The sequence below is a fragment of the Triticum aestivum genome, chromosome 5B (assembly GCF_018294505.1).
Source record: "Triticum aestivum cultivar Chinese Spring chromosome 5B, IWGSC CS RefSeq v2.1, whole genome shotgun sequence".
In the NCBI taxonomy this organism is placed as follows: Eukaryota; Viridiplantae; Streptophyta; class Magnoliopsida; order Poales; family Poaceae; genus Triticum; species Triticum aestivum.
Genome location: NC_057807.1, coordinates 418969737 through 418991529, shown reverse-complemented (window position 1 = coordinate 418991529; position 21793 = coordinate 418969737).

Here is a 21793-nt window from a genome sequence, read left to right as displayed (position 1 = left end):
ACCAACTGCTTCAGCCGGTCGCTGAAGGGCATTGGATGATCTGGTCCAAGATATTGAGACCAGGACAGCTTCTCCGAAGGCATCCCCTCTTCGGCTTGAAAACTCGGCAGCATCTGATATGCTGCGCAGCAGATCTGCAAACGCCCCTGGAAAAACCAAATTCGGATAAGTACAGGAAGCGTTCCCTTTGCATATTTGCTTGGCATAGCGGAAACCTTACCCGCCACAATCTCCTCGGCCGCCTGAATTTCCTGAAGGGTGTTCTGGGCTTCAGCTCGGGCATCTTGTGTGTCCTGACAGGCCTTTGCAAGTTCTGACTCTTGCGTCTTTGAATCACGCTCCAAGTACTCGCACTTCTTCACGGCGTCCTGGACCTCTTGCTAGACCTCGCTGACCCGGGCTTCCTGCTTCTCGCGCTCGGCGCGTTCCTCAGCCGCTTTATTCTCAGCCTCGGCTAACACTTTCTTGAGGGCTGCCACCTCGGCCGTGGCGCCTAATAAAATTCACGCCACTTTAGCCGGCACGAATAATTCATCATTCATAAATACCCACGCAGGTTATTACATACCTTGGTTGTCCTTTAGCTGCTCCTTCACGCGGCCGAGCTCTTCCTCGGCCCGCTCCAGGTTCTGCTTCAGTCCGGAGACCTCTGTAGTATGAGCGGCAGCAACCCGCAGTGACGCCTGCTTATTCACATAGACATCTTCTGTTAGCCTCCTGCGAAAATTATTTTGATCCTCTGTTCGGCTTTTTATTTCCGAACACCGAACAGAGCATCAGGGGCTACTGTCCACACTGTGACATTCTTTCTCCAATTATTACCTCAAAGCCTGTTAAAAGGCTAGCGCAAGCCTCAGTCTATCCGCTCTTGGCGGACTGGACCTTTTCAATCACCGTATCCATAAGGACACGGTGCTCATCCACAATGGAGGTGCCTTGCAGCGTTTCCAGCAGATTATCCGGTGCCTCTGGTTAGACAGAGGTCACCGGCGGAACAGGCACACCTCCTCCTTTCGGGGAAGGCCGTTTGCTTGACTCCGGAGTCGCGTAGGTCTCCGGAATATTATCCGGTGGAGGGCCGAATGGAATTTGGCCCCCATCACCAGTCCCCATGGGGGCTTTTCCCCCATGTGCCCGGCGGCCGAGGAGTCATCCTGGGGCGCCACCCTGATGATCTCCGGGACCTCTCCCCAGTCTGGGAAGGTCCTTTGGGATGCCACCTCGCCATCACCCTTGAGCGAGACAGAGTGAGCGAGCGGCGGAGACATACTAGCCATTTCCTCTGTGTCTAGCGAACCCTCCGTCGAGGATCGCGGGGAGCCATCATGGGCTGGACCGGAAGGGCATAAAGCAAACATATTAATATTATAAAGTGGAAGAACCAGGATACTTATAAGGCTTTTTGTACTTACGAGGCGGACCGAGGCTTGGCCCGAGGTGTTTGCTCCGGGCTGCTATTAGCATCCCATGCGGAGTTATCCGCAAAGGAACCCTTCCCCCTCTTGGGCACCTCCGCCTCCAAATTCGTGGAGGCCTCCCTTTTCTTCCTTCCCCCCTGAGGGGGGAGCCGCTTTATTCCTCGTCGCCATCTTCGGCGGCTGAGTGGTCTGTCTCGTCATCAAACGAAATGACCAAGGTGCCCCTTCGGCGAAGACCACTCCTGGTCCCCTTGGCCGTAGTCTTGGCCTTCTTCTTCGGCACGTCGTAAGGCGCCGGAAGCAGCATCTCCGTCAAGAGCGGAGTTTCCTCGTCTTCGGGTAGCGGAGCCAAACAATTAATCCGCCCCGCTATATCGGCCCAGTCCTAAAAAAGAAATTGGTAAGAGGGCTTAGTCTCCTTTCTCAAAGTGAGTCCATAAAGGCTATACCTTGAAAACATGAAAGAACTTACCGAATTGACCTGGCGCTTTAAGCTAAGCCCATGATCCTCGGTCATAGGCGGTGGTGTCTCGCTGGTCTTAAAAAGCACTTTCCAGATGTCTTCGTGCATCATGCCAAAGAGCTCTAGCAGCGTCTGGTGCTTGGCCTGATCGAACTCCCACAAATTGCAGATCCGACATTGGCACGGAAGGATCCGGTGAATGAGCATGACCTGGATCACATTGACAAGCTTGATCTTCTTGGTTATCATGTTTTGGATGCACGTTTGGAGCCCGGTTATCTCGCCCAACAATCCCCAGGTCAGGCCCTTCTCTTACCAGTAGGTAAGCCGCATTGGGACTCCAAATCAGAATTTGGGGGCTGCCGCCTAGTTGGTGTCGCGCAGCTCGGTGATGTAGAACCACCCCGATTGCCACCCCTTCACTGTCTCCACAAAGGAGCCTTTGAGCCAGGTGACATTAGGCATCTTGCCCACCATGGCACCTCCACACTCAGCTTGTTAGCCGCGCACCACCTTCGGCTTCACGTTGAAGGTCTTCAGCCATAGGCTGAAGTGGGGCGGGATGCGGATAAAGGCTTCGCATACAACTATGAATGCGGAGATATTGAGGATGAAGTTGGGGGCGAGGTCATGGAAGTCTAGCCCATAGTAAAACATCAGTCCATGGACAAATGGGTGGAGAGGGAATCCCAACCCACGAACGAAATGCGCAAGGAACACCACCCTCTCTTGAGGTTCGGGGGTAGGTATGATTTGCCCCTTGGCCGGGAGTCGATGGACAATCTCCCCGACCAGGTATCCGGCCTCTCGGAGCTGCTTGATATCTTTCTTCTTAACGGAGGAGGCCATACACTTGCCTCCAGCTCTGGATCCGGACATGGTTGGAGTACTTTCTTGGGTGGGGAAGGCTAGAGCTTGGGCGCTGGAGCTCAAGAATGTATGGGAGAGGAAGGAGAAGGCACGGGTGAATGAGGAGGAATCCTTATCCCCTTACAAAGGCTGCGAATATCAAACGCCCCCACTCGCCCTAAAAGCTCGCCTATTCCCAAAGGGCTATGTAAACGGTGCGGTTGGATTACTCACGCCCGTATTGATGAGAATCCCGTGATAAGGGGACACGATCTCTGCTTTGACAAGACGTGCCAATAAAACTGCGTCTCAAAACGTGGGACAATGGCTAGCCAACGGTTCGAAAATAATGACTGGGCAGACGTGACGTCATGTTACCAAAAGATTGTCAGCGGATTGGATTCGTGAAATGTTGTATTCTCTCTACAGTTGTGTATACAGGTCTGGATATACTCATTTCGTCCGAAGACTATTTTGGAGTTCGGGAAGGGGAACCCGCCTTGCAATGCCGAAGACAAATCTACGCGCCGGACTCCTCGTCATTGAAGCCAGGTTCAGGGGCTACTGAGGGAGTCCTGGACTAAGGGGTCCTCCGGCATCCGTCTTGTTAGCCATGGGCCGGACTGATGGGCTGTGAAGATACGAAGACTGAAGTCTGCACCCGTGTCCGGACAGGACTCTCCTTGGCGTGGAAGGCAAGCTTGGCGATCAACTATGTAGATTCCTTTTTATGTAACAGACTCCATGTAACCCTAGATCTCTCCGGTGTCTATATAAACCGGAGAGCATAGTCCGGATAGGCGGATACTCATTATCATAGTCATACAGGCTAGACTTCTAGGGTTTAGCCATTATGATCTCGTGGTAGATCAACTCTTGTAATACTCATATTCATCAAGATCAGTGAAGCAGGAAGTAGGGTATTACCTCCATAAAGAGGGCCCGAAGTTGGGTAAACATCGTGTCCCCCATCCCCTGTTACCATCGACCTTAGATGCACAGTTCGGGACCCCCTACCCGAGATCTTCCGGTTTTGACACCGACAACAGTGCTCCGGCGAGTGGGACGCTCGCGACTCCAACATGGCAAGCTACCGCTTCCTTGTCCAAAAGTTGTCGGGTTTCTTCAAGGGGACATGGTCACCAAGATCGCGTCGTCCCGGCAGTCCATCCCGTCCGGTATCTCCCTCGAGCAACTTGCACAAGTCGTCCGTCAAGCTGTCTCCGGACTCGGAGTACATCTTCATCCCAAGCGACCCAACCGCGCCTCAACCCGGCCCGGGGACTACCGAACCTGGCCCGGTGGGTGCCAAACCCCGCTCGGGTACTGCCGAACCCGGCCCAAGGATTGCCGAACCCGGCCCGGGGGCTGCCGCAGTCGACCCGGTCGCCGTCGTCCTCAACCAGGCTGCCGCCTCCAGCTCGGGGGCCGACATCCTAGAACCCGTCATGGTGTCCGTCTTCGCCGTGGTTACTGCACCATCATGGGGCCTGCCCATCTCTGAGTTTCTGGAGAATGGGGTTCTCCCCATGGATGAGATCGAGGCCCGGCAAGTGTTGCACCGGCGTCCGCCTACAGCATCATCAACAACGAGCTTGTCAAGCGCAGCTCCACCAGCGTGTTTCAGGACTGCGTCGAGCAGGACCAGGGCATTGAGATCCTCCTCGACATACACCAGGGCGATTGCGGGCACCACACCGCCTCACGGTCCCTGGAGGCCAAGGCTTTCCACCATGGTTTCTACTGGCCCACGGCCCTCCAAGATGCCGAGTCGCTTGTCCTCTAGTGCGAGGGATGCCAGCGTTTCAGCAAGCGCAACCACCAGCCGACATCAACACTACGGACCATCCCGATCGCCTGGCCTTTCGCGGTCTGGGGACTCGACATGGTGGGACCCTTCAAAACCTCCCACGACGGCATGACGCATTTGCTGGTGGCGGTGGACAAGTTCACCAAGTGGATGGAAGCACAGCCGATCAAGAAGCTGGACGGGCCGACAGTTGTCCGGTTCGTCAAAGACATCGCGGTACGCTACGGCATGCCGAACAACATCGTCACGGACAACGACACCAACTTTGCCAAGGGCGCGCTCATGCAATACTACTCTGTCTCCGGCATCCGCCTCAACCTGGCTTCCGTTGCACACCCGCAGTCCAACGGCCAGGTTGAGCGGGCCAACGGCCTCATTCTATCCAGCATCAAACCGCGGCTCATCGAGCCACTCGTTCGCTCACCCGATAGCTGGCTCGACGAGTTGCCGGCCGTCCTCTGGAGCCTTCGCACCATGCCAAACCGGTCGACCGGGTTCACCCCATTCTTCCTCGTCTACGGAGCCGAAGCCATCATCCTGATCGACGTCGAGTTCGACTCGCCACGCTTCATGATGTACACTGAAGCCGAAGCCAAAGAAGCCCGTGAAGACGGTGTCGATCTACTCGAAGAAGCACACCTCTTGGCGCTCAGTCGGACAACCATCTACCAGCAAAGTCTGAGGCACTACCACAACAAAATGATCAAGCCCCTTGCATTTCGCAAGGGAGACATTGTCCTCCGACTCGTCTAGCAGCAAGCCAGCCAGCACAAGCTGTCCTCCCCATGGGAGGGCCCCTACATCGTCAGCAAGGCCTTGTACGACCGCAACGCCTACTATCACATCGACGCCCGCAAGTCAAACAAGTGCAAGAGAGACACCGCCAGCAAAGAACAAGCTGGTCGTGGAATGCATAGCTCCTCCGCCCGCAAGTTAGCTGTGTGTAGGTATGTATCGCTGCCTTTTGTAATCAGATGAAAACTCTGGAGTCCCCGAACGATGCTCGGGCGATGCCCTTCCCGACCAAGCTATTGTGTCTCCGGCACTTGCACATTCTTTTTCTCCTAATCTGACCCCCACCACCGGTTCGACTTGCTCGACTCGGGGACTCAGGGGCTGGCCGGCTTGGTCACCACCCGCCGCCCTCCTTAGTAATTCCTGACGCGTCAAGGTCGCCACGGCCCCCACTTCGCCCTAGGCCACAGAACCGGCTTCGGCTGTCGGTTGGCAAGCAAAGGGGCCAAAACACTAACGTGACATGAATGCTAAGTCAAGGACCACCGGATTGCCCAACCCGGCCCCATCACTTTAAATTTCCGCACGACCGGCTACTCGCCAACCGGCTTCGCCGGATTGCCACCAGCCGGCCCAGTGGGTGTTTCGCTCGCGCTCAACATTTCGAAAGCCTAAGTACCGTGCCTTCCTCTCAAAGGCCGAACTCCTAGTCACGGACCGAAGCCTCGACCGTCAGACTCGCGGGGAGGGGGGGAGGCGGATGCCCAAGAGGGGAATGTCGCAAGAAAATGGCTCAAAAGACGAGAAGCAAAAGCGCAAACATCCACGAAATTTATACATCACAAATTTAAAGACAGGCCCAAGGACATAGTTCATTACACCCAAATATCCCCAGTGGGTGGGTGGACCTGCTACCTAACGGAAATTTTTACTAAGTTAAAACAGGACAGCATCAGGCATCCCTAGCGCCGGGTCGCGCAGCCGCCGGCTCCTCTTCGGTGGCCTCCGGGTTCGCCGAGGTGTCGGTGTCCTCCTCCTCGGCATCATTGCCGTAGACGCCCGTTTCCTTGGAACTGCCCTCCGGGTCGCTCAAAAGCAGGCCGTAGTCGTCAGCTGGCACGACTCCGTCATCCTCTATCCACTTCGGCTGGAACTCGTCGTGAAGAGCGAACCCGGAAATATAGCTGGCTCGGGCAGCAATCTGTCCAGCCTTCGCCCGCAGCTGGTTCTCCGCGCCGGCTCGCTAGCCCATCAGCGTGTCCAGCGACAGATCTGAATGCCAGGACATCATGAACCTGAGCGCCATCTCAGCACCAGCATGAGCAGGGGAAACACGCCAATCGTGGAGCCAGTCCGGGCGTGCCTCCAACCACCGCGAACCGCGTGAAGCTGTTCGGCGCAATGGAGCCCGGCCAAAGGGTCGTCGTCATCACTGTGCTGGCCTCGGAGAGCCGCGCCATCTGATCGCCCAAGGCTCACAGACAAGCCCCGGTAGCGGTCACGATCTCCGGAAAGGTCCAAGCCACCCGCAGGTCGGTCCCAGAGCGGACGACTCCCTGTGGATCTCGCTGAAAGCGAACAGCCTCCTCCGACAGCTGGCTTGTCTCCAGGAAGGCCCCTATCAAAAAGCAGAGCAAGTCAGTATAATCACCAAGGAAAAGAAGCCGACATTCCAGCACCAGCCGAACCCAAGAAAAGCACTTACTGGAGAAGGACTCTTCCAGGTGCTGCGCTTCAAGCAACGTACCACGCCGCTCCCTAGCAAGTGTATTCTCACAGTAGACAACTTTTGCAAGGGACACTTTCAACTCGGTTCTCTTGGCCTCGGCCGCCTTCTCGGACTCCTCACAGCGACGGGTTTCCGCTTGGCGGGCCTCCTTCGTCGTGGCCACCAGCGCCTTCAGGCGCTCCACCTCAGTCTGGAGCTGGCCCTTGTCGTCGGCCAGCTTGCCGTGTTGCTGGTCAGCCTCGGCAAGGGCCCGCTGCGCCTCCACAACCTTGGCGGCCTCCGCCTTGAGGAACTCCACCTCGGCCTCAAGACGACGCTTGTCACCTGCCAGCTGCTCATGCAGCCAGCCGGCTTCATCAAGCGCCTGCCAGGCTCCTGCCGCCTCCGCCCTCGCTTTCGCCACCTCGGCCCCAAGTCAGCCGACGTCGGCAACAAGCCGGTCGTAGTAGTAGCCGGTGATACGTCTCCAACGTATCTATAATTTTTGATTGTTCCATGCTATTATATTACCCCTTTTGGATGTTTATGGGCTTTATTTTACACATTTATATCATTTTTGGGACTAAACTACTAACCGGAGGCCCAGCCCATATTGCTGTTTTTTTGCCTATTTCAGTATTTTGAAGAAAAGGAATATCAAACGGAGTCCAAACGAAATGAAACCTTTCGGAGCGTGATTTTTGGAACGAACATGATCGGGAGAGCTTGGAGTGCAAGTAAAGAAGCTCCCGAGGGCCCCACGAGATAGGGGCCCCCATGTAAGGCGCGCCCCCTGTCTCGTGGGCCCCTCAGGCGGCCACGGACGTACTTCTTCCTCCTACATATACCTACGTACCCCAAAAACATCCAAGGGCACCACGAAACACAATTTCCACTGCCGTAACCTTCTGTATCCGCGAGATCCCATCTTGGAGCCTTCGCCGGCACTCTGCTGGAGGGGGAATCAACCACGGAGGGCCTCTACATCAACATCCTTGCCCCTCCGATGAGTTGTGAGTAGTTTACCACAGACCTACGGGTCCATAGTTATCATCTAGATGGCTTCTTCTCTCTTTTTGGATCTCAATACAATGTTCTCCCCCTCTCTTGTGGAGATCTATTCGATGTAAACTCTTTTTGCGGTGTGTTTGTCGAGATCCGATGAATTGTGGGCTTATGATCAAGTTTATCTATGAATAATATTTGAATCTTCTCTGAATTCTTTTATGTATGATTGAGTTATCTTTGCAAGTCTCTTCGAATTATCAGTTTGGTTTGGCCTACTAGATTGGTCTTTCTTGCCATGGGAGAAGTGCTTAGCTTTGGGTTCAATCTTGCGGTGTCCTTACCCAGTGACAAAAGGGGTTGCAAGACACATATTGTATTGTTGCCATCGAGGATAACAAGATGGGGTTTATATCATATTGCATGTGTTTATCCCTCTACATCATGTCATCTTGCTTAATGGGTTACTCTTTTCTTATGAACTTAATACTCTAGATGCAGGAGCCTCCTACTGGATTGATGCCTTGGTTCTCAAAACTGAGGGAAATACTTATGCTACACTTTGCTGCATCACCCTCTCCTCTTCGAGGAAAACTAACGCAAGCTCAAGACGTAGCAAGAAGGATTTCTGGCGCCGTTGTCGGGGAGGTCTTCGCTCAAGTCAAGACATACCAAGTACCCATCACAAACCCATCTCCCTCGCATTTACATTATTTGCCATTTGCCTCTCGTTTTCCTCTCCCCCACTTCACCCTTGCCGTTTTATTCGCCCTCTCTTTCCCAATCTCCTCCTCTCTTTTCGCTTGCCATTTTTCTATTTGCTTGTGTGTTGGATTACTTGTTGCCATGGTGCAAGATAATACCAAATTGTGTGACTTCTCGAATACCAATAATAATGATTTCCTTAGTACTCCGATTGCTCCTCTTAATGATGTTGAGTCTTGTGAAATCAATACCGCTTTGCTGAATCTTGTTATGAAAGATCAATTTGCCGGCCTTCCTAGTGAAGATGCCGCTACTCATCTAAACAATTTTGTTGATTTGTGTGATATGCAAAAGAAGAAATATACGGATAACAATATTGTCAAATTGAAGTTATTTCCGTTTTCACTTAGAGATCATGCTAAAGTTTGGTTTTCGTCTTTGCCTAAAAATAGTATTGATTCTTGGAACAAGTGTAAAGATGCTTTTATCTCTAAGTATTTTCCTCCTGCTAAGATCATCACTCTTAGGAATGATATTATGAATTTTAAACAACTTATCATGAGCATGTTGCCCAATCTTGGGAAAGAATGAAGTTGATGCTTCGCAATTGCCCTACTCATGGTTTGAATTTATGGATGATCATACAATTTTTTATGCTGGTTTGAACTTTGCTTCTAGAAGTCTCTTAGATTCGGCCGCGGGAGGCACGTTTATGGAAATCACATTAGGAGATGCTACAAAATTGCTTGATAATATTATGGCTAATTATTCTCAATGGCACACCGAAAGATCTTCTAGTAAAAAAGTGCATGCTATAGAAGAAACTAATGTTTTGAGTGGAAAGATGGTTGAACTTATGAAGATGTTTGCTACTAAAAATACTCCTCTTGATACAAATGATATGCCTTTGTCTTCCTTGATTGAGAATAATAATGAATCTATGGATGTGAATTTTGTTGGTAGGAATAGTTTTGGAAATAATGCTTATAGAGGAAATTTTAATGCTAGACTGTTCCCTAGTAACCCCTCTAATAATTATGGAAATTCTTACAATAATTCTTATGGTAATTTCAATAAGATGCCCTCTTATTTTGAGAATACTGTGAAAGAATTTATGATTTCTCAAAATAATTTTAGTGCTTTTCTTGAAGAAAAATTGCTCAAAGTTGATGATTTGGCTAGGAACGTTGATAGACTTTCGCTTGATGTTAATTCTCTTAAACTTGGATCTTCTTCTCCTAAGCATGATATCAATGAGTCTCTCAAAGTAATGAGAATTTCCATTGACGAGTGCAAGGAAAGAACCGCTAGATTGCGTGCTAAAAAAGAAAGCTTTATAAAAGCGTGTTCTTCTAGTTTCCGTGAAAATAATGATGAGGATCTTAAAGTTATTGATGCATCTCCTATTAGATCTATGTTTTGCAATATGAATTTTGATGATTATGGGAGTTATGATGAATCAACTTTTCCTAGAAGGCGTCCCAAAAATTCGGAGTCTTTAGATCTTGATGTTAAATTTGGTAAAAGTGAGATTGGAGAATCCTCAACTTCTAATAATGTTGAACCCACTATCTCGGATTTCAAGGAATTTGATTATGATAATTATTCTTTAAAAGGGTGTATTTCCTTGTTGCAATCCGTTGTTAATTCTCCTCATGCTTATAGTCAAAACAAAGCTTTTACCAAAATTATTGTTGATGCCTTGATGCAATATTATGATTAAAAACTTAATTTGGAAGTTTCTATACCTAGAAAACTTAATGATGAGTGGGAACCTACTATAAAGATTAGAATTATAGATTATGAGTGTTTTGCTTTGTGTGATTTGGGTGCTAGTGTTTCCACGATTCCGAAAACTTTATGTGATATTCTAGGTTTCCATGATCTTGATGATTGCTCTTTAAATTTGCACCTTGCGGATTCCACCATTAAAAAGCCTATGGGAAGGATCAATGATGTTCTTATTGTTGCAAATAGAAATTTGGTGCCCGTAGATTTTATCGTTCTTGATATAGATTGCAATCTTTCTTGCCCTATTATTCTTGGTAGACGTTTCCTTAGAACGATTGGTGCGATTATTGATATGAAGGAAGGGAATATTAGATTCCAATTTCCATTAAAGAAAGGCATGGAGCACTTTCCGAGAAAGAAAGTCAAATTACCTTATGAATCTATCATGCATGCTACTTATGAATTTAGTGCCAAAGATGGCACTCGTTAGTTCTATCCTTGCTTTTATGCCTAGCTAGGGGCGTTAAACGATAGCGCTAGTTGGGAGGCAACCCTATTTTCTTTATGTTTTTTTTATTTTGGTCCTGTTTAGTAATAAATCTTGCATCTATCTTCTGGTTAGATGTGTTTTTATCTTTTAATTAGTGTTTGTGCCAAGTAGAACCTATAGGATAACCTACGATGATAGTTGATTTGATTCTGCTGACTAACAGAAACTTTGCACGCACGAATATAATTTTGTTAAATCACAGGAACGTGATTTTGCGTTTATTATTTTTTATTCTATTAAATAAACAAATTTTCCAGGACTTCCTATTTTGGTAGGAGTTTTAGAGTTCCAGAAGTTTGCGTTAGTTACAGATTGCTACAGACTGTTCTGTTTTTGACAGATTCTATTTTTCGTGTGTTGTTTTCTTATTTCAATGCATCTATGGCTAGTAATTCAGTCTATGAACCATAAAGAAGTTGGAATACAGTAGGTTTAACACAAAATTAAATAAAGAATGATTTCATTGCAGTACCTTATGTGGTGGTTTTGTTTTCTTTCACTAACGGAGCTTATACGATTTCCTGTTGAGTTTTGTGTTGTGAAGTCTCAAGTTTTGGGTAAAGCTTTTATGGACTATGGAATAAGGAGTGGCAAGATCCTGAGCTTGAGGATGCGCATGGCACCCCAAGATACTCAAGGATAGCCAAGAGCCTAAGCTTGGGGATGCCCCGGGAAGGCATCCCCTCTTTCGTCTTCGTTCATTGGTAACTTTACTTGGAGCTATATTTTTATTCGCTACATGATATGTGTTTTGCTTGGAGTGTCGTGTATTATATTAGTATTTGCTTTTTAGTTTACCACAATCATCCTTGCTGTACACACCTTTTGGGAGAAGCCTATTTGATTAGAATTTGCTAGAGTACTCTATGTGCTTCACTTATATCTTTTGAGCTTGATAGTTTTTGCTCTAGTGCTTCACTTATATCTTTTAGAGCATGGTGGTGTCTTAATTTTGAAGAAATTGCTAGTCTCTCATGCTTCACTTATATTATTTTGAGAGTCTTTTAGAACATCATGGTATTTGCTATTATCATAAAGTTGGTCCTAGAATGATGAGCATCCAAGTTGGGTATAATAAAAACTATCATAGAAAGTGAATTGGATGCTATGATCAATTTGATACTTGATAATTGTTTTGAGATATGAAGGTAGTGATATTAAAGTCATGCTAGTTGGGTGATGATGAATTTAAAGAATGCTTGAGTTGAAGCTTGTGATTCCCGTAACATGCACGTATGGTGAACCGCTTTGTGATGAAGTTGGAGCACAATTTTATTTATTTATTGTCATCCTTATGAGTGGCGGTCGGGGACGAGCGATGGTCTTTTCCTACCAATCTATCCCCCTAGGAGCATGCGCATAGTACTTTGGTTTTTGATGACTTCTAAATTTTTGCAACAAGTATATGAGTTCTTTTGATTAATGTTGAGTCCATGGATCATACGCACTCTTTCACCCTTCCACCATTGCTAGCCTCTCTTGTATCGTGCAACTTTTGCCGGTACCATACACTCACCATTTACCTTCCTCAAAACAGCCACCATACCTACCTATTACAGCATTTCCATAGCCATTCCGAGATATATTTCCATGCAACTTTCCACCATTCCATTCATATGACACACATTACTTTTGTCATAGTGCTTTTTGCATGATCATGTAGTTGACATTGTATTTGTGGCAAGGCCACCTTCATAATTTTCATACATGTCGCTCTTGATTCATTGCATATCCCGGTACACCGTCGGAGGCATTCATATAGAGTCATATCTTGTTCTAGCTTTGAGTTGTAAATCCACAAAAGTGTGATGATCTTCATTATTAGAGCATTGTCCTAGTGAGGAAAGGATGATGAAGACTATGATTCCCCCACAAGCCGGGATGAGACTTCGGACTTTACAAAAAGAAAAAAAAGAGGAAAAAAAGAAAGAAAAAAAGGAAGGCCAAATAAAAAAAAGAGAAGGCCAAAGAAGAAAAAAAGAAAAAAGAAAAGAAAAAATAAAATGAGAGAAAAAGAGAGAAGGGACAATGCTACTATCTCTTTTTCCACACTTGTGCTTCAAAAATAGCACCATGATCTTCATGTTAGAGAGTATCATATGTTGTCACTTTCATATACTAGTGGGAATTTTTCATTATAGAACTTGCTTGTATATTCCAATGATGGGCTTCCTCAAAGTGCCCTAGGTCTTCGTGAGCAAGCAAGTTGGATGCACCCCACTTAGTTTCTTTTATTGAGCTTTTGTATATTTACAGCTCTAGTGCATCCGTTGCATGGCAATCCCTACTCACTCACATTGATATCTATTAATGGGCATCTCCATAGCCCGTTGATACGCCTAGTTGATGTGAGACTATCTTCTCCTTTTTGTCTTCTCCACAACCACCATTCTATTCCACACATAGTGCTATGTCCATGGCTCACGCTCATGTATTGCGTGAAAGTTGAAAAAGTTTGAGATTATTAAAGTATGAAACAATTGCTTGGCTTCTCATAGGGGTTGTGCATGATTAAATACTTTGTGTGATGAAGATAGAGCAACAGCCAGACTATATGATTCTGTAGGGATAACTTTCTTTAGCCATGTTATTTTGAGAAGACATGATTACTTTGATTAGTATGCTTGAAGTATTACTCTTTCTTATGTCAATATGAACTTTTATTTTGTATTCATTTGGATCTGAACATTCATGCCACAATAAAGAAAATTACATTATGAATTATGCTAGGTAGCATTCCACATCAAAAATTTCTTTTTTATCATTTACCTACTCGAGGACGCGCAGGAATTAAGCTTGGGGATGCTTGATACGTCTCCAATGTATCTATAATTTTTGATTGTTCCATGCTATTATATTACTGCTTTTGGATGTTTATGGGCTTTATTTTACACATTTATATCATTTTCGGGACTAACCTACTAACCGGAGGCCCAGCCCATATTGCTGTTTTTTTGCCTATTTCAGTATTTCGAAGAAAAGGAATATCAAACGGAGTCCAAACGGAATGAAACCTTCGGGAGCGTGATTTTTGGAACGAACATAATCCGGAGAGCTTGGAATGCAAGTCAAGAAGCTCCTGAGGGCCCCACAAGATAGGGGGCCGCGCCCCCCTGTAGGGCGCGGCCCCCTGTCTCGTGGGCCCCTCGGGCGGCCACCGACGTACTTCTTCCTCCTATATATACCTACGTACCCCGAAAACATCCAGGGCACCACGAAACACAATTTCCACCACCGTAACCTTCTGTATCCGCGAGATCCCATCTTGGAGCCTTCGCCGGCACTCTGCCGGAGGGGGAATCAACCATGGAGGGCCTCTACATCAACATCCTTGCCCCTTCGATGAGTTGTGAGTAGTTTACCACAGACCTACGGGTCCATAGTTATTAGCTAGATGACTTCTTCTCTCTTTTTGGATATCAATACAATGTTCTCCCCCTCTCTTGTGGAGATCTATTCGATTTAAACTCTTTTTGCGGTGTGTTTGTCGAGATCCGATGAATTGTGGGTTTATGATCAAGTTTATCTATGAATAATATTTGAATCTTCTCTGAATTCTTTTATGTATGATTGAGTTATCTTTGCAAGTCTCTTCGAATTATCAGTTTGGTTTGGCCTACTAGATTGGTCTTTCTTGCCATGGGAGAAGTGCTTAGATTTGGGTTCAATCTTGCGGTGTCCTTACCCAGTGACAGAAAGGGTTGCAAGGCACGTATTGTATTGTTTCCATCGAGGATAACAAGATGGGGTTTATATCATATTGCATGTGTTTATCCCTCTACATCATGTCATCTTGCTTAATGCATTACTCTGTTCTTATGAACTTAATACTCTAGATGCAGGCAGGAGTCGGTGGATGTGTGGAGTAATAGTAGTAGATGCAGGCAGGAGTCGGTCTACTTGTTATGGACGTGATGCCTATATACATGATCATGCCTAGATAATCTCATAACTATGCGCTTTTCTATCAATTGCTCGACAGTAATTTGTTCACCCACCGTAATACTTATGCTATCTTGAGATAAGCCTCTAGTGAAACCTATGGACCCCGGGTCTATCTCTTATCATATTTGCTTTCAATCTACCTTTATTTGCATCTTTACTTTTTGCATCTATATTATAAAATACCAAAAATATATTTATCTTATCATACTATCTTTATTGGATCTCACTTTCGCAAGTGGCCGTGAAGGGATTGTCAACCCCTTTATTGCGTTGGTTGCGAGTTCTCAGTTTGTTTGTGTAGGTGCGTGGGACTTTTGAGGAGCCTCCTACTGGATTGATACCTTGGTTCTCAAAACCGAGGGAAATACTTACGCTACACTTTGCTGCATCACCCTCTCCTCTTCGAGGAAAACCAACGCAAGCTCAAGACGTAGCAGCTGGCTCGCATTAGCCGGGTGCTGCAAGACAACACCTCGACTGCAGAAGAAAGACCCAGAAATAAAGAACCACTTTAAGATTCGAACCAACTACTACGTAGTTTGCCCGAATCTCGGGGGCTACACCAAGTGGGTGCGCTAGCGCGTCCCCACACGGAAGAAGCAACAAAAAGAAAGACTGAAGACAAGGGAGAACTTACGAGCACGGCCCGCTCCAGCTCCCGCATCTGCTCCACCTCGGCATGTGCGAAGGCCTGGATCCTATCCGTCCGCCCCCGCGGGCACCGGCTGACGGCAGTCATCACCGCCTCCTCCTGGGACGGGGGCCCGAAGAAGACCTCACCGGTCCCGCCCCGAGCCGGCTGCGGCCCGACGGCCCGGCGACCCCCTGGCTTGAACACCAGGGCTTGCTCTCCGCTGGCCGCCTTTTCTGCGGCCGGCGCCCTCTCCGACATCTTCTTCGGCACCACCACCAGCGCCCCGCTCGTTGGCGCCCGAGGCCCTCCCTCCGGCGCCGTCCGCGGTGCCTCCTCCAAGATGGCGTCACCACCGCCTCCCTCGGTCCCCGCCCGCTCGACCTCGTCGGTCCGCGCGGGGTGTCGTCCCCGACGACCACGACCTCCCGGTCGAGGTCCATCACATCTGCACAGCCGCCTCGGCCGCACTCCCCTCTAACGATGGTACAAAGGCCGTCGCAGCCGGCTCCAGCCCTGTCGGCATCTCGGGCCACACCGGCTCCTTGCCGGCTCGCGCCCACGTCGCCACGGTTTTGGCCCAGGCCTGGGCTGATGCCGCCTCCAGATCCTCCTCAGCCCTGTTCCGATCCCGCCAGGCCAGGCCTTCAGTGTCGGCCTGGTCCAGGCCGAGATCCGGGTCGGCCACCTCCTCGTCTCGATCGATGGCGCTCGACCGGGTCCGCCGGAACACGGCGCCCTTGGTGGACGCGACATCCGCCGCCGCTAGCACCAGTGAGATCGGCGATGTGAAGATCAACGAAGTAAACGAACAAGAACCAAGCAGAGCCGCTCGGCCATTCGAATTCGAACCAAAAGGGAACTTACCCAGGCACCATCGGAACGGCGGACCTCGCCGGCTTCTCCTACGGGACCCCGCGCCTCCTCTTGGCGGGCGGTTTCGCGCCGGCGGCCGGGTTCGCCGTGCACTTCATGGTTGGGGCTCGGGGCACGGCCGCGTCCTTCCCATGCGGCCGGCTCGCCGCCGTCGCCCGCCCCCCGAGATGACCCGGCTCCGGCCGCACAACTGCCTCCTCCGCCCAGCGCCACAACACCGACAACTCACGTCAGCACGCCCCTCGTGCCACTTCGCACCCGGCAAGTCAAGAGATACAGAGGACAAACTGACCCGCACGACGTCCAATGCCGACATCGGCGGCCACCTCGTCCTCCTCCTCCTCCTCCTCGCCGTGAGCCACAGGCTCCTCCGAGAAGGCTCGCACCACCTGCATCGGCACCTGGTCATATTGATGCCGGATGGCGTTCAGAAGCACCTCCCGTGTCGCGTCGGGGCGAACAAGAAGATAGCCAGCGACAAAGTATGAAGACCAGGGACTTACCACTGGTGCCGGGTTCGCCTGGCTGTACGGAGCCTTACCGAACTCCCAGTCGTCTCGTAGCCCGGCCTTAGAGATGTCGTTGACCCGACAAGCGACCTGATCCACCCCCAGGCGCAAGTTTGACTTGGAGTCCTGGAGTCCGGTCATTTGACCGATGATGTGGGTGCGCTGCTGTAGTAGCAGCACCCAATGTCGGATGAAGGCAGTGATGAGGTCGGTGCCGGTGAGACCTTCCCGCTCCCTCATCTCCAACACCCGCTGGCACAGGTTCAACACCTCTTGCGACAGGTGTTTGGGACAATAACCCCAGTTCTGTTTCGACCGCGGCGGCGCGTCGACGAAAGGCGGCAAGTTGATGCTGTCTGCACCGAGGTTGCGGACGTAGAAGAAGGAGTTCTACCGCTTCTTGGTGGAGTCCTCTAGCAGCATCTCGGGGCAGTCAGCGCCTGTCCGCTTGTATATGACGGCGGCCCCGTAGTCGGACATCTCCCCGACCCTCGGCCCCTGCTGCTTGAAGGAGAAGAAGCACACCCAGAGATGGATTGAGGGCTCGACCCCCAGGTACCCCTCGCAGAGGGTGGCGAAACCAGAAAGCTGCACGATGGCGCCCACGCCAAGATGATGGGGTTGGAGCCCGAAGAACTCCAGGAAGCTGCGGAAGAAGCTGCTCGCAGGAAGACCGAACCCGTGCTTGAAGTGCGGGCAGAACACCACGCGCTCCGTGCCCTCGGGCCGCGGCTCCCGCTCACCCTGCAGCAGGCGCACAACAACCTCCGTCTCCCTCGGCAAGCGCTTGGTGGAGCGGAGATACTCGATGTCGTCTGAGGTGACGGTCGAGCCCATCCACCAGCCCGAGGGAGCGCCATCAGCCAAGACAAAGAGAAGGAATGTGGAGAAGTGGAGACAGAGCTCTGCTCGAAGCGGCGTTCATCATAGCGCGCAGCAGTCGCAAGAAGCAGAGAGGATGGAGAGGCGGAGGAGCGCGAGTGAGAATGATTTCCGCCGTTCCCCTCTTCCCAATTTATAAGCCACAGTTCAAAACATGGGGAAGTGGGATTGTCTGCACTCGCCCCTCCCAGTTTCCCTCAATAAGTGCGCACGTACGCACACAATAACTGCCTCGAGAATGGCAAGCGACTCGCAGACGCCGCAATAAATCCGCGCATGTGGGCCGAGGGCGCGCGGCGGCGGGCCCCAGCGCGTCGCCCTGTCCCATTGCGCGTGTGGCCTGTTAGGCCCCTCCGGCTTCCAGGCAGCACGTGGCGCCCGCATGAAGCCCAAAAGATTGCCCCAAGATTCGATGGACTCGTCGATTTCCCGCCCCCGCCGAGGTGCCGCAATCTATCTTCCGGAAGCCGGAAAATAGTGGATGTTGCCGGACCCAGCGGTTGCAAAAGTCGCCTTCTCAGGGGGGGACTTCGAAGGCCCTCCCATCCGAAGACGGCGGACCTTCACAGCTTCATGGACTACTGTCAGGGGGATGAACCCCAGGCAGGCAACGGAACCCGGATCCTTTTCAAAAACAACGGGGCCCACCACACCCCTCAAGCCGGCCCGTGCTAGGCCGGGTTGCTCAACCCGGCCAAGCCCCTCAACCCGGCCAAACTCCTCAACCCGGCTCCAACGGCCGGCACAAGGCAGCTGAACGCGGCGCACCAAGACTTCTCCAACAAGCCAGCTCCTCTTTTGGCGTGTTCCTCAACCCAGCCTCGGGTTAGCTCCCGTCCCATCCCGGCCGTACGATGGGACGAGTCTCCATTCACGGATGAGCAAGGTCAAAGTGCCCCGCCCATGCCTCTGGTCACCCGGGGCGTGGCAACAGTGCCCCACCTACCCGCTGACCAGGTGAGGGAGTCCTGGATTAGGGGGTATCCAGACAGCCGGACTATATACTTTGGCCGAACTATTGGACCGTGAAGATACAAGACTCAAGACTTCGTCCCGTGTCCGGATGGGACTCTCCTTTGTGTGGAAGTCAAGCTTGGCGATCCAGATGTTATATTTCTTTCTTTGTAACCGACTCCATGTAAACCCTAGCCCTCTCCGGTGTCTATATAAACCGGAGGGTTTAGTCCTAAGAGACAGAATCATAATCATCATAGGCTAGCTTCTAGGGTTTAGCGTCTACGATCTAGTGGTAGATCAACTCTTGTAATACTCATACCATCAATATCAATCAAGTAGGAACTAGGGTTACTACCTCCATCGACAGGGCCCGAACCTGGGTAAAACATTGTGTCCCTTGCCTCCTGTTACCATTAGCCTTAGACGCACAGATCGGGACCGCCTACCCGAGATCCACCGGTTTTGACACCGACATTGGTGCTTTCATTGAGAGTTCCTCTGTGTCGTCGCTGCGAGGCTTGATGACTCCTTCAATCGTCAACAACACGGTCTAGGGTGAGACTTTCCTCCCTGGACAGGTCTTCGTGCTCGGCAGCTTCGCACTGCGGGCCAATTCGCTTGGCCATCTGGAGCAGATCGACTGCTATGCCCCCGGCCACCAGGTCAGGTTCGGAAACTTGAACTACACGACCGGTATCCGCGGAGACCTGATCTTCAACGGATTCGAACCTATGCCCAGAGCACGGGACAGTCACGATGAGCACGGCTAAGACCTGCTGTCGGACAATGCTCGGGATATTGCCCCTGCAGGAGCCCCGGACCTAAATCCGGGGTTGATTGCATCGTACGAGGACGGGTGGATGGAACCCGCCCCGGAGGCTGCACACCCATCGGCGGTAGAGCCGAGCACCGGCTTCACCCCCAAGGAAGCCTGTGTCACCAGACCCCCGGACTCGCATCCGGCTGTAGGTTCCAGTCCGCGCACTCCCGAGCCCGCCGAATCTGGTTGGGCTCCCGTAATGGAGTTGACCGCTGCGGATATCTTCCAGTACTGGCCCTTTGGCGACATGCTGAATTCATTAAAGTCTCTCTCTTTGTTAGGAGACTCTTGGCCGAACTATGTCCGGCTCAAGGGGGAAGAAGGTGACAAAGAAATCCGTTGCCCACCCACCACCCACTTCATAGCCACTGTCGACGATGTATCAGACATGCTTGACTCGACTCCGATGATACCGACGGTATGGACGTCGTTGCAGGAGACAATTCAGAACCAACGGGGCGCTGGACTGCCACCTCGTCTTACGATATATACATAGTGGATACGCCTGAGGAGGACGACGGCGACAAACCGTAGGATAAAACACCCGGACAAAAGCCAAAAACGACGGCGCAGACGCCGCTCCAAGTCCAGCAACAGTAAAAATAGCGACAACAGCGCTAGAAAGATCGACACCCCAGTCAACTCCGAAGGCAACAACGACCATATGGACCCAGCAATGGAGCAGGATGAGCCAGGTCACGCCGAGCACAGCTCGGAGCAGATGCTCGATCACAATGATCCCGAGGGACAAACTCATCAAACCGCCCCGGGACAAGAGCACAGTCCGGATGACAATGCACTCATCATCCCGGAAACACGTTTGGAACGAGATAACCTCCACAGAAGGCTTATGGCCACTGCAAGAAGTCTAAAGAAGCAGAAGCAAAGGCTTAAGGCCGCACAGGAAACGCTCAATCACAGATGGAATAAAGTGTTAGACACTAAAGAAAATTATGGCGACGATCGCCACACAAAGAGCTATCCAAAACGCAAGCTGCTGCCAGAATTCGACGATGATGCCATTCCACCGAAAAACAATACGGCCAGGAGGCCAGAAAAACCACTTCGTAACCGCAATAGAGCGTCTACCGACACCGCACATGATTTACGTGAGCTCCTGGATAAAAAGGCTGGCGCGGCTAGGTCCATCTATGGATCTAAAGGACACACCCCGGCACAGGACTATGGTCACCAAAATGATCATACCGATCGGATACCAGTTCGGAATCAGCACCGGACACAACAATAGCCGACGGCATGCCACAACACGTCCAGATACAGAGGGGTTGCTCACCCCCTGTGCTTCACCGAAGCGGTGTTGGACCATGAATTTCCACAGGGTTTTAAACCTGTGAACATAGAGGCATACGACGGAACGACAGACCCTAGGGTCTGGATTGAAGATTTTATCCTGCATATCCACATGGCTCGTGGGGACGACCTCCACGCCATCAAATACCTTCCCCTCAAGTTAAAGGGACCAGCTCGACACTAGTTGAAAAGCCTCCCCGAAAATTCAATTGGAAGTTGGGAGGACCTCGAGGATGCTTTCAGGGCCAATTTTAAAGGGACCTACGTCCGGCCTCCAGATGCGGATGATTTAAGTCACATAATTCAACAGTCCGGAGAGTCCGCCCACAAGCTTTGGAACAGATTCCTCACTAAGAAGAATCAAATTGTCGATTGTACAGATGCCGAAGCCCTAGCGGCCTTCAAGCACAGCATCCGGGACGAGTGGCTCGCCAGACACCTCGGCCAAGAAAAGCCGAGGACAATGGCAGCCTTAACAAGCCTTATGACCCGTTTTTGCGCAGGCGAAGATAGCTGGTTGGCCCGTAAAGGCACCAGCAACCCAAGTACATCCGAAATCAGGGATGGCAATGGGAGGCCACGGCGCAACAAAAACAAACGTCAAAACAAGGAAGAAAGTCCGGACAACACAACGGTCAACGCCGGATTTAGGGGCTCTTGACCCGGTCAACAAAATAAGCCATTTAAAGGCATCAAAGAGGGACCGTCCGGCTTGAACGAAGTCCTGGACAGACTATGCCAAATTCATGGCACCCCCGAAAAACCTGCGAACCACACTCACACAGAATGCTGGGTCTTCAAGCAGGCCGGTAAACTAAATGCCGAACACAAGGGGAGGGAAACACCAAGTGAAGACGAGGATGAGCCTCGCCAGCCGAATACCGGGGA